Genomic DNA, 11557 nt, shown 5'->3' with positions numbered 1-11557 from the left:
ATCTTCTTGGGTTGATTCTATTCGGGGTCCTTTGTATTTCTTGGGACTGGATCTTCGACTTCCTCTCTAGGTTTGGAAAGTTTTCTTGCAGGATTTCATGGAATAGATTACCCATGCCCTTATGGGTCTCTTCACCTTCTGGAATGCCAATTATCCGGATGTTTGGACGTTTGATGGTATCCAGTACTTCTCAATTTTTTTGGGCCATTTTCTCAGTCTTCGTGGTGGATTTTTCTAGGCCAGCTATTTTCTCTTCTACATCTGAGATTCTGTTTTCTGAATGGTGTAATCTGCTTTTAATACTTGTTTCAAGGGAGATTTTGACTTCTTGTATTATAGACTTCATCTCTAGCTGTTCCGTTTGAGTCTTTCGTAAAGTGTGTAATTCCTTTTTTAGATCTTGCAAGAATTTCCTCATCTCCTGGAACTTGACAACTTCTTTCTCCTTTCTCTTTAGCAGTTCATTATCTCTTCTCTTCCATCTCTGTTAGCTTCGACATTATGAATGCTCTAAATTCCTTATCAGACATTTCCATGATTTTCACCGAACTGCTTGTGGATGAAGAAGAGTTACTCTTTTCCCTTGGAGGAGAGGTATTTTCTCATTTTCCCATATTTCTCGTTATTCGGTGGTGATTTCCTGTCATCTGATGGATGGTGTGTTTCTTTCAAATTCCTGAAATTCAGCCTAAATGTTCAGGAGCAAGCAGACAGAGATGATCTAGAATTTCTTTGCCGTTCTGTTGTGATCGCGCTAGCTCGTTTGTTGGAGGCTGAATTATCAGTCGAAAATCTTCATTCCCTGAAATACCTAGTTCACAGGAGCCATGTGGAAACTTCTTCTGAAGGCCCAGCTTCTTCCTCCACCCTTACATAAAATTACCTTACTTTGTAAAAACCTTTGGTGGAGACAGAACAAGGTATAGCTGCTGCATGTGTAAAAAAAAAAATTCAGATCAGGGATTGGTAACCCCAGGCCCCTCCTTTATAGCCAGCTCAGGGCCTCTCTGTCTTTCACTAACAGGCCCTTGCCTGTCTCTGGATCAGGGACTTGAACCATGGTAGCCCACTCAGGAGTACAGCAATGTAACCACTATGCCACCTGCTGCTCCCAAGCAAAAAAAAAAAAAATTAAAATTGGTTGAAGTGCAGTGAAGCACATAATTCATTACTACTGTATTTTGTCACAGTCTTTCAAAGGAAGTACAGTGAAACAGTAAGAAAAACAAATTATCTCCTACTTTTCAGAGTCATTTTATTTATATATGGCACAAAAGTCTCACCCTATTTTCTTCATCTAAGAAAACTGGGGACTTTGAAACCTCACAAAGATGTCTTCAAGTTAAAATAAATGAACCATGAACTAAATGACTTACAATACTTTGTACATTAAAAATTTAGTATTGGTGATGGCCGCAGACCCGTGACGCGGAGCAGCTCAGAGAGGTGAACAAGTCTGCAATAAAAAATGGCCTCCAATAAAACTACATTGCAAAAAATGGGTAAGAAACAGAATGGAAAGAGTAAAAAAGTTGAAGAGGCGGAGCCTGAAGAATTTGTGGTGGAAAGAGTACTGGACCAACGCGTAGTGAATGGGAAGGTGGAATATTTCCTGAAGTGGGAGGGATTTACAGATGCTGACAATACTTGGGAACCAGAAGAAAATTTAGATTGTCCAGAGTTAAATGAAGCATATCTTAATTCTCAAAAAGCTGGTAAAGAAAAAGATGGTACAAAGAGAAAATCTTTATCTGACAGTGAATCTGATGATAGCAAATCAAAGAAGAAGAGAGATGCTGCTGATAAACCAAGAGGCTTTGCCAGAGGTCTTGATCCTGAACGAATAATTGGTGCCACAGACAGCAGTGGAGAGTGGATGTTTCTCATGAAATGGAAAGATTCACATGAGGCAGACTTGGTACTGGCAAAAGAAGCAAATATGAAGTGTCCTCACATTGTAATTGCTTTTTATGAAGAGAGACTAACTTGGCATTCTTGTCCAGAAGATGAAGCTCAATAATTGTTCACATTTTTTTATATATATTAATGGAAAACTCAAGTTTGATATGTTTGTTTTGAAAGTAGTATTGGGGAATTGGGGGGGGTTGCATCCCAATAGCACTGGTTACTTTGAACAAATAAAAGCTTTTCTGTAGTTGCTTCCTTATTGGGAAAAAAAAAAAAACATTTCATACCATGGTATTTTGTCTTTAACTCACATGCTTCAGTACCAGTCTGGGGTTTTTGTTTTCCGTCTTTGTGTGTTTGTATACATAAGATAATAGTAAATGGCTTTCTGCTTTTGAAACCTTCACCAAAACAAAAACTGTGTACAAGCTTATATGTTTGAGATACTGTCATGCTGAGCAACCTCAGAATAAGAAATAAGTTCCTCTAAATTAAATTGAAAGTTTTCCTGAAGCCATAACCTTTCAAATGAATGATTTTGTAATTGGGTAATCTAAATTGGATAACTTAAAAGCAATCATATCAGAATTTTTAATCTATCTGTAGTCATATAAATTCAATAGTTTATTTGCAGAATTCCTGAAAGGAGAAATTTTATGGTTACTAGTAAGCTCCCCTCCCACATGACAAAAATGGACAAATCCCAGTGTTTAGCTAAGACTATAAGTGAGCATTTTAATCCTCTAGTAAAACTTCCTTTCTAAAAAGTTGAAATCCTTATGCTCTATTGACTGAAAGGTCATTATTCATGAAATGTCTAAGATTTGGCTCATGGAAACTTAATCAGATGGTTAAAGATGTTAGCAGTTTAGGACTTGCTGGCATAAATGAGTCAACAAATTTGATCTAAAACTATTGTGCATGTTTCTTTTCTTAACCCCAATTCATTCCTTATATGTAGGCCTCAATCTTTGCAGTATGTGGGTTACTGATTCAGCAGAAGCAAGGAAAACCAGTAACTTTGTAGTAATCAGAATGTTACTCAACTGTATATTGTTTACTTTATTGTAAATACTGGTGAACAGTGGTTAATAAACAGTTTTATATTCCTTTAAAAAATTTAGTATTGGTGATGAAGAAAAATTTTCATCTGAAACTCCAAGATGCGTGACCATTATCAACAGTCATCTAGAACAGTTACGTCTGTGTTTCCAGAACAGCCAAGATGCCCCAGCAGAAATCCATTTACAAGGCAAAGTCACAGTTACTCTACAGTTGTCCAAATTACACAGCAGGGCAAAGAAAAAAATAAAAAAAAAACAACAGACTTTTAGGTAAAAAACATGTAGTTCCAGAACACACTTCTAAAGTCATGAGAAAGTTGTAAATTATTTCAAGTAAAAATAATTGAAGGAGCAGTAATTAACCACAAGTGTGCATGCATACTCCTTGGATTCCAGCTGAAAGACTAGTTTGAAATTCTAATATCAATTTGATGTATTCTACTTTTTCATCATTTAAAAGTTTTTCTGGGGGCTGGCAGGTGATGGTTAAGGCTAGTGGTGGTTAAGGCGCTGGATTCCCACATGGTTGACCAGAGTTTGAATCCTGGACCTGGCACTTGCTCTCTCACTCTCTCTCTCACTAGCTCTCTCTAGTTAGTGCCTGTATCAAATTTGAAAATAATAATGATAAATGGGACAAGCAGTTGGCATGATGGCTATGTCGCTGGACTCCCATGTAGTTGACTGTGGTTCGAGTCCCGGACCTGGTAGCTTAAACACATGCCGGGCACGTGTGTGTGTGCATGGCCAAAATCCCAAGAGGAGGAGGAATTGTGGCATGGCCATCCCCCCTGGGGGGTGATTTCTTGCTTTCTGTCTCTCTATCTCTCTCTTTCTTTCTGGCAAGCACACATACACTATAGCTAAAACCTCTCAAAAAAGAAAAGGTTAAAAAAAGGTAAAAATAATAATGATAAATAAAATTAAATAAATAATTCTTTTAAAAGAAGTTTCTCTCTCAGATGGCTACTATTTTTTAACATTCAAGGGAAGCGTTATTAATTTTTTCCTTTTCCTTTCCTTTTCTTTTCCTTTGTACATTCACTGAACTTGTAAAGTGAATTTACCCAATATGAATACATCTACCAGTTCAAGGTTTATTTTAAGCCTAAAATATTTCTGTCCCGAAAAACAACAGTATGACTGAAACCTCTGGAAATATTGCTATTACCTACTAGAAAATAATTCAAGAACAATTAGTTCTAATTTAAGTTAGAACTGATAAATAATGAAAATGTGGTCTAAAACAGTAGCAAATTTTAGTTTATCATAAATGGAAGACATAGAAAGTGCATACCCAAAATGAGATATATTGTCACAAAAGCAAAAATAAGAGGGTAGGGAAAATTAAGTTTTCTGTATCTCTACCCAATACTCCTACATTTTCCCCTGAAGACCAAAGTATTTGCAAACTGCAACAGTAAAGAATGTCTTCACTCCAAGGTCATGGCCTAAGGGGCCAGCCTGTCTCATCAGGTATGTTAAGAATATAGTCAGCCATATTAATCTTCAGTGGATATACCTGACATCATCCAAGATTTATTTGCTCCAGTCATCTGTAGATGACAAATAGTACAATTCCTCTGTCAGTCAACCAAAAAAGCATTACAGACACAAATGTGGTGCAGATTTTCTACTATATTTTCTTCTAGTAGTTTTAAAGAGGTTCTATATTTGGGTCTTCAGTCCATTTTGAGGTGATTTTTGTATGTGTTGTGAAATAAAGGTATAATTGAATTTTTTTACATGTGGATATCCAGTTGTTTCTAAACTATTTATTGAAGAGAGACTGTTCTTTAGCCATTGTGTGTTTTGGGCACCTTTGTTGGCCATCATGACCCCCTCTTCTTGGGCCTGGTAGAATCTAGTGACTGTCTCAGGGAGAGCCATGCCACGTGATTTCTGAGACTAACGCATAACAAGAGGTCACCGTTTACTGCTAAGGAACAATTGATAATCAGAACAGAACCTCTTAAATGAAGTTTCAATCAGTTGGCCTCATGGGAAGGACATCTGACTGGAAAACAGTGACTTAAGCTCTAGTCTTTGAATGTAGTAGGCTACCAGGGACATCATATTGAATCAAAATAGATTGCATTTGTTCAACTCTCATCCTCATTTTGTTCTGAGTGAATCATTCCACCATGTGTGAGGGGACACACTTTGTTGTGTGGGGACACAGGTGCCATACTGTGAGGAAACCTAAATTAGCCTTCATAGAGAGACCACACAGAAAGACCATGTAAGGTATGTTCTAGTCAATGACCCAGCTGAGGTCCTAGTTTGCAGCCAGAATCAATCTTTTGCCAGTCATTGAGTCACCTACATCCTTTGAGTTTTCCCAGTGAAGATCTCATATATTATGGAGCACAGATCAGCTGTTAGTTCTGTGCTCTGTCCAAAACCGGGTGCACACAATCAGTGTACCTAATTAAATGGCTATTTTCTAGCATTATGTTTTAGTTTGCTAAACATCAATAAGATTATCAGTATAGAACTTTTTTTTTTTTTGAGAGGTTTTTGCTATAGGGCGCGTGCACTCACCAGAAAGGCAGAGAGAGACAGAGAGACAGAAAGCGAGAAATCACCCCCCAGGGGGGATGGCCACGCCACAATCCCTTCCCCTCCATTCTCCTCTCAGGATCTTGGGCGCACACACACACGCTCCTGACATGAGTTTTAAGCCACTGGCTCCAGAACTCAAACCGCGGTTGACTACATGGGAGTCCAGTGACACAGACATTACACCAACTGCTAGTCCCAAGGACAGAACTTCTTGAATGAAGTTTCAGTCAACTGGCCTGAAGAGAAGAGTGTATGACAGGGAAACAGAAAGACCTAAGTTCCAGTCTTTGCATGTACTCCAATAGCATGCCACGGACATGAAAGTAAGCCAAAATAGATTGCATTTGCTCCTCAACTCTCATCCTTGTTCTGCTTAAGGTGAGTCATTTAATTTGCCAGTTCACGGTAAACTCCATCTGAGATTTACATTTCAGTCTCTTTTGGACAAATATTCAGTCAACGCAGGATGCTTTTTCCTGCACACTGTATTTAGTCTAAGGGTTCACATGTCAGTCTCATGTCTTTGGGGACCTCCTCAGGCACATTTTGACCTGTGTCAGCCTCCCTGAGGGACACCTCCTGTCTGCTGCCCTGACTCATCAGTGACTTCCATGTTACATTGTGGAAATCTCTATGACCTTGTCATGGCCTCTGGTATTGGCTGGTTATAGGTAAGCTTTGAACATGGAGGGTACTGTATTTTGCTTCCCTATGTGCGGACTATAATTGCATATAGTTCGGACCAGAATGTAGAGAGCACAGCAAGGTGTGAGACAGTGGAACCAGAACACCTACCTGCCCGAAGGTGACAGTTCTGGCTCAGATGAGGTTGGTAGGATCAAAGTCTAGAGGATCGAGCCATCTTGGCAAACCACCACTGACCAGGTACACTCTTTTCAGCAAACCCATCTGTCTCCTTCTTCCTGTATATGCCATTAGATTGCATTCTGTTGCCCCTACTGTGTTGCATTATATGCAGAATTCAAAAAACTCCCCAGTAGCTATTAAGCCCAGCCTTGGTGGTGCATTCTGTGAAGATGCTACACCACTCAAGTGGGGAACTCATGAGAGGTCCAGGTTCAGCTCTTGGACAGACTGAAAAGTTGAATGTGGTTGTACAGATTCTGATCCCAGTGACACAGGGGGCTGAGGCCCTGTCTTGAAAACACAGACTCATCTTGAACTGGTAAAACAGAATTCTGTGACTTTTGTCTAAAACATTACTGATTTTCTCCCATGCTTTATCTTTCAGAGTTAAGGATTTTGGTTCTTTTGTGAGTTGTTGATAGGTTCAGCAATTGAGTCAAATTAATTAAATTTTTTTATGAAAAATAAACTTTTCTCCCTTCCTGACCCCTCTGAATTTGGAAAATATTTGTGAACATTCTTATTTTGTGACAGAATGGTTATTCGTATAAATTCAATAATATAATAATATTTGTTACCTTGCATCAGAAATTGAATTCTTATGGGGCTTTCTGCAAATAACAGACCAAATTGAGATTAACCTAATTTTTTTGCAGATAAATTAGTTTATAATTCTCTTTGGTAAAAGAGGAAATGGAGAAGGAAAAAATGTTTCAGAAGAAAATTACAGCGCATTTATCACTAGATTCTAACTTAGTCCATATTTTTAGTTTAGAAATTTTGTGATTCAATAAAATGTGAAAAAAAAAGGTTTAATATGGAAGGGAGGGGAGGGGAAAAAGGAGGGGAAAAACAAGTAAAAGTATGCTTACTTTACAAAAAATCAGAAGCTCTATGCTGATGATAAGGTATAGAGTAATATCTTTGTCTGGACTGATGTGTATGGTATTTGTGCTGGAAAAAGAAATGTACACTGTAAAGACACGTGTTTAAATGTAAATAAATGAATAAATAAATAATTTAAAAAATACAGACTCATCTTAAAACAAATAAAAACTGTCCTACTGATAACAAAAAGCAGTGCTTACAATGATGACAAACATGCTCTGGCTCGCAGTAAGGGCAATCGGATACTTTAAGTGAGGCTTCCCGTGGAAGGAGTCTAGTTTATCTACTCACTACTATTAACTGCTTTTCCAGACAGATGACTGTCTCCTAAGTGATACCTCATTGACTAAAAGCATTACTTTTATTTCAGTCTCTAAGAGTTGTTTTCATCCTTTTTAAAGTTTGAATTTCAGAGATGGGTCAAATCTCTCCTTATTGTCCACTACAGGCCAGACTGTGTCCCGGTGAAGCAGCTTCTCTTGTTGGGTCTGTGTTCTGCGGTTTTCCTGCCCAGACCTAACTACAGGGCTCCTACTGAGGGTGGCATCTGGCTCCCGACAGACCTCTGGAGGGTGGTTGTGACCCTTTCTGATGCCTGATGCTGCTTTGTTTCACCCTGTCCATCCTTATCTAGTCTCTCTGTGAGGCCAGCAACCAAATGAGGCAACATGTATTTATGATGTGGGAAGATCCGTGGAGCTCTCTCCACTACATTGAGCTAAAGTCAGTCTCTTCCTTTGGCCTTTTTCCCCCTCACACAGAAATTCTGCTTTTCGGATTCCCTTACTAGGGGATGAAAGGGTGGGAGGGAGAGTACCAGCCAGATGACTTATATTTTGTGACCTTCTTCAGAGTTATCTCAGCCCATGCATACCCTAAATATGTTTGCCCAAGGACAGAAATGCAGGCAACTGACTGCACTGTTTCCTAGAGTTTTGCCATCTCTAGTCTGTCTTTCTCCTCCCCCAGGTAGAGGAAGATGGAAGTATGCTTTGAGCCTCTAAAATTTTTGAGCATGTCCAACATTCCTTTTCCTCAGAGAGTGGAAGATGCCAGTGATTTCTGCTGTACAAACTCTGCCTTTTGGATGAAACCATGTTGCTCACTTTCTTTTGTGGTGATGAAATTGTTCTCCATTTGACTATGGTGGTGGTTAGACGAAACTACACATAAGATAAATAAATACTAGAATGAGTATAAATACACACACAAATGAGTACGATGGTGAAATCTGAGTATGATCAGCAGTTTGTTAATTTCCTGGTTGAGCTAGGGTAATGCAGGATGCTACTATGGCAGAAACTCGGTGAAAGGTACATGGGATTTCCCCATGTTCTTACAACTGCGTGTCAATTTATAATTACCTGACAGAAGCCAATTTAATTAAAAGAAACCTCCTTGTCTGTATATTGGAAAGATAAAAGGGGAGATGTTGGTGAACAGCAGTTGTTTTCAATCATGCAGGGTCCCTTCCCTCTTGTCTTGGGAGGACGGATGTGGTTCCCTCTTGGGAAACCAGGTCTTACACCTGCTATCTTGGTAGGTCTATAATCAAGGCACCTTGTTCCCTAGACAAGGGTTGACATATTGACTGACATAGTCTTCTAGAACTTTTCATTCTAAGCAGAGCCAATAGCTCTGCATCTCATAGAAGTAGAGGAGAAGGAATCTGCTTGTAATAGATTGATTTGAGGTGAAGTCTTTGAGTTATCAGTCACTTTTAATTTTCTTAGATGGTCAAACAGAAATTTAATTTAAATTGCCAAATTGCTTAATTCAGGATACTTTAACTTCTCTGCTATTCCAAATTAAAAAGAAATTTAGCACTCCAGTCATATGCCCTCAATTCTAAATGATTTAAGATTTTTTGTAAAAGCCAATACCTTTTTGTGCTTTTACAAAATTTTACTTTCTTTACACATTAAATCACTGTATATCATTAAGCATGCAAAATGAATTTTTCCAGCTTGAATACACTTTCTAGCAGTCCAGTCAAAGATATTATCATACATGTTATCAACAGGTAATTTTCCATATTTGTGTCCCTTAAATATTTTTTAGAATTATTTTTATTTAATTTTATTTATTCATTCATTTATTTTAATTTGACCAGAGAGAGACACATTGAGAGAGAGAGAAAGAGAAAGTGAGAAAGTAAGCCACCAAGTCCAGGACTTGAACCATGGTCGACCCTGTGGGAGTGTCCAGAGGTTTAACCACCATGCCACCTGCTGGTCTCAATCCTTTACATGTTTTGCTTCTTTCTTTTTTCCCTTGATTTCCTTCTCTCACCCTTCCCAGTTTTCTACCTGCTTCCCACACTGTCTCTAGTATCCACAATTACTCTCCACGATTTCATATCTTCCAATCTTTCAGTTTCTGCCAAAGAGTACAAACATTCAGTGTATACGGAGTGTGGACATCAAATGCCTCTCTTCCATAGCTTTTATGCTTTTTCTTAATGAAGGAGTCAATGTAGTAGTGAGAAGAAAGCTAGTATTCTCATCTCATTTCATTTGCTGTCATTTTAGGATGGACGATGAATCACAGAAAAAGTGATAACGGCCCATCAGGTGCTCCATAGCATGGCAGATGACAGCATGTGCTGAGCCACATTGTCCAGATGACCCGTAGGACAACCATGGGTGACGCAGGAGCTGGAGGGCAGAGGATCACAAGTACAGTTCCCTAGAGCTGAAGCGCAATGCTGACTTCAGAATACACTGCAATAGGCACAGTGAACCATCTCCAGAGGTAAGGAGCTGAGTGTTCTAGGAGGAGATGACTTTTGGTTTGGGCTCAGAAATGGAAAAGGAAAGTGATCATTGGAAGAAGAGCATCTGAGTCTGCAACCATGTTGCTGCCTTGGCTCCCTGAATGCTGCTCCTGCTTCCTGGTTCTCACCCTTAGCATCGGACATTGGAGGAGCTTTAGAAAAAAAGATTGCTAAAATAATTATGAAATGATCTAATCATGAAGTGCTAAATAAAAATGTTTATTGTATTATACTGATCTAGTAAAAATAGTAAGGTATGTAATAAAGTATTATAATAGGATATCTTAATAAAGTATAATAAATAAATTTGTATGAGTAAATGACCAAAAATCAGATACTAGGTCACATTAGGTAAGCTAGAGCAGACTAAGTGATTGACAGCAGCTCTTCTGATTAGGGCAGAAACCCCTGAATTGGTAACACATGTCCTATCCATGAGGCTCACTGGGGAGCCTTGGTCACAATTTCTTTGGGACAGTAAACTTTTTTTTTTTTTTTAAGATTTTTGCCATAAGGTGTGTGTGCTTCCTAGAAACAGTGAGAGAAAGAGTTAGAAATCATCCTTCGGGAGGTGGCCATCCTGCAATCCCTTCTCATTCATGCTCCTCTCTGGCATTTGGGCACACACACACACACACACACACACACACACGTCTAGTGTGGTTTTAAGCCACCAGGTCCAGGACTCAAACTGTGTCAGCCATGTGGAAGTCTAGCACCTTAACCACAACACCACCTGCTGGCCCCAAGACAAGGAACTTCTATGTAATGTCCTTCAAGACTTTTCTGTTTCCCAGTGAAATCTAGAGAAGAAAAGGTGGCCATATTTTCTGAGCTGCCCTCTGTCGGGGACCGAGATGACTACACAGAACCCTTAACACTTAGGGACACACAATATAGAAACCACCCAGATCATTTGGTTCACAGGGAAGAAAGAAATCACAAAATCTGTCTGTTATCCAAAGAGGATACTGATTCCTGCCCACCCCTCCATGACCGTCAGCCACCCCCAGCACTGTGCCAATGTTGGCTCATCATTGATTCCTCAGCACAGGCTTGACCTAAAATAGACCCAATAAGGACTTTCAGATGAGTGAATGGAGAAAAACCACTTCCTAGGTCCAGCCATGGTGCTTCTATCACTTCAAGCTCTCCTCCCTTCCCACCCCAGCCTCTTACACCATCTCCCTGGGTGGAACAGAGTGGAGGGCACTAGCAGAGGAAGAATTGAAGCCAACACTCAGATTCACAGATGTAGCCTAAGGCTGGAGGTCAGGCAAGGCCTAGCCATTCGTGTCACTCTGGACTCGAGCCTGGTCCTCTAGGCCAGAATTAGATCTTAGACCAGTGCCACCTGAGTCCTAGGCCAGGCTTACCATGCTCAGGTCCTCTGACTCACACCTATAACCTTCTCCCAAATGGAATTGGATGCATATTTGACAATATTTTCATCATTTTTAGAGGACTCCAAATTCAGTGTTAGGTGAAT

General features: G+C 39.5%; 1 pseudogene; it reads left to right on the top strand.

The window, feature by feature from the left end:
- The first annotated feature begins 1457 nt into the window (after nucleotides 1-1457).
- LOC102491684 (chromobox protein homolog 3 pseudogene) lies at nucleotides 1458-2020 on the top strand (annotated as a pseudogene).
- The last annotated feature ends 9537 nt before the right edge of the window (nucleotides 2021-11557 follow it).

This window comes from Tupaia chinensis, unplaced genomic scaffold (assembly GCF_000334495.1).
Source record: "Tupaia chinensis unplaced genomic scaffold, TupChi_1.0 Scaffold140925_1, whole genome shotgun sequence".
NCBI classification, from domain to species: Eukaryota; Metazoa; Chordata; class Mammalia; order Scandentia; family Tupaiidae; genus Tupaia; species Tupaia belangeri.
Note: the sequence above shows the minus strand (reverse complement) of the source record. Positions and strands in the feature narration are given on the sequence as shown.